This window comes from Littorina saxatilis, linkage group LG1 (assembly GCF_037325665.1).
Source record: "Littorina saxatilis isolate snail1 linkage group LG1, US_GU_Lsax_2.0, whole genome shotgun sequence".
Lineage (NCBI taxonomy): Eukaryota > Metazoa > Mollusca > Gastropoda > Littorinimorpha > Littorinidae > Littorina > Littorina saxatilis.
In genome coordinates this window covers 44,450,129-44,452,864 of record NC_090245.1, presented here as the reverse complement: position 1 = coordinate 44,452,864, position 2,736 = coordinate 44,450,129, and positions in this window count along the sequence as shown.

Sequence of the window (2,736 nt, the reverse complement as noted above, 5' to 3'; positions counted from 1 at the left end):
CGTACTGATTCAATTCTATGTTTCTTTCTGATAGTTCAACCTCTGTCTCCCTCTCTTTTTCTTGCACACACACACGCCCACAAACACACACCCACCCAAACACACACACCCACACACACACACACACACACACCCACACACACACACACACACACAAATACATGCACAAACACACTAATAGTAATACACACACAAACACAGAACCACAAACATACATACATACACACACGCACCCAAACACAGGCACACACACAGACATAGAGACACACACACACCATGAGATCTCAAGGAGCTGAAACACTCACTCGCGGGAATAGTATTACATCACTGATAACACAGCTTCAAGTTGTGTCAGTTAGTTGACTGACAAAGTAGGACATGCAGAGTGCGATTTGTATTGGCCTACTCTTTGTGGTAAGGACATTTTATCTATAACAAAATATATATATTTAAACAGTTTTTTTATATAAGCTACTCACAAAAAGTTAAGGATCACTTGCACACAAATTCATAACTTTCCAAATAAGAAAGCCAATGCGTTGGTATTTGGCAAACGTTTAATTCAATGCTTTAGTGATAACGATACAGCATTTCCTTTAATTTCGAGCAATCGTTTGGTCTGTACATTTTATCAAAGTGTGTACGTATCGAAATTTAATTTCACAAAGTCGTTGAAATCACAAGACATGGCATTCAGATGCTACCAAAAGTTCAGTAATGCGTGTAACCGCCCTGGCTGTTCTGGCACTCGACGCAGCGAGTCAGGCTCATAGAGTTGACCAGGGTGGTGAAGATCCTCTGTGGAAGCGCCTGCCACTCAGCCTGCAGCATCTGGTAGAGGTGCTGGACATCCCTGGGAGGGGGGTGGTTGCTCCTCACTTTGCGATCCAACTTCCAGAGGTTCTCAATCGGGTTGAGATCGGGACTGCATGCTGGCCACTCCATTCTGTTGACTCCAGACTGCTGCAGGAAGTCGTTGACCTCCCTTGCCCTGTGGGGGCGAGCGTTGTCATCCTGGTAGACAGGCTGCGGTCCCATCTGCTGCAGTGTAGGCACAGCCCGGCCGCTGTCGAAGGATTTCATCCCGGTATCGGAGGCCAGTCAGGTTACCCTGTACATGAAACAAGCGTGTTCTGTGGTGAAGGCTGAAGGGCCCCCAGACGGGCCATTACAGAACCTCAGTCGGTCGTCGTTGTGGTTCAGGGTGAAGCGTGATTCATCACTGAACAGGACCTGGGACCATTGCTGACGTGTCCACCTCACGTGACGTCTGCAGAAGGCGCGGCGTGCTGCCCTATCTGGGCTGGAGTTAAGCGTGGCCGTACAGCTGGGCGACGAGAACGGAAGTTAAACCCATGAAGGCGATTCCGTATGGTCTGCTGGCTGATGTTGGTGTTAGTAGCCACCCTCAGCTGCCTTCGAATAATGCTGGAAGAGGCTGTTCTTGTTTGCAAGGCTAGTCGTTCAATGAGACGATCTTCACGTGGAGTTGTCTTCTTTGGTCGCCCAGGTCTGCGTCTTTCCTGGACCCTCCCAGTGGCTGTGAAACGTTGAATCAGTCTGACAATGACCGAGATGGACACGTGAAGTCGCCTGGCCACTTCTCGCTTGGGGACACCATCTTGGAACCATGCAACAGCTCGTCCCCTCTCAAACTCGTTCAATTTTCGTCGTGGAGGCATTGTCAGATAATGCCTAATATGTCTTCTCAAAAAGCCAAGCAAGTGACAGCATCTCACACATAAACAACAGTGCTTGCACGTGCATAATGGTTTTTCCATGTGGCTTGTGCAATGTGTTCGGGCTGAACGGTCCAAAACAAGGTCCTTTTTCGCAAGTTTCCGCTTTTTCTTTTGCTACCAAGCTCAGTAGTAGAGAATCCCGTGCAATTTTACCACTAACACAACATCGCCCACTTACAGCTGAACAAGAATTCATAACAATTTGGTTTGACTGAGAAATAAATAACAGTAGCGAACTGATTTTATTGAGCACCTGTTTTCTCATAGTGATCCTTAACTTTTTGTGAGTAGTGTAGATTAAATGCAGTACAAACAAACAAGCTCACGCAGTCAGATATGAATACACGCTGCATAGACAGACACACTTATGCACACACGTGGGCTCATTCACATATACACACAGACACACACTTTTGACAAACGCACTAACACACTGACACACGTGCGCGCACTTGAGCACACACCCACACACGCACGTACACACACACATATGTAGATACACACACACACAGTCACACACTCACTCACTCACTCACGCGCACTTAGGCTGCGCACACACACACACACACTCATACACACCGTGGCACACACACACACGCACGCACACACACACTCGCACGCACGCACGCCGCACGCGCGCACACACACACACACACACACACACACGAACGCACACACACACACACACACACACACACACACACACACACACACACACACACACACTGACACACAATGATACAGTTATAAGTGCACACACTTGCATGAGTCAGTGGAATGTGGACAGCATTGTTGACGGGAGTAATAGGTTCTTTGGTAGGTTGGTTGGTTGGCCTGCTTGCTTGCTTGCTACTGCTACGTATGCGTGCTTGTGTGTGTCTGTGTATGTTTCTATGTCTGTCTGTTTGTGTGGCTGGCTGAGTTTGTAGTTTAAACCAGGACTGACCTGCCCTCTGTATGTGAATGACCTGTGTGTGGGTGTTTTCGTGTCATG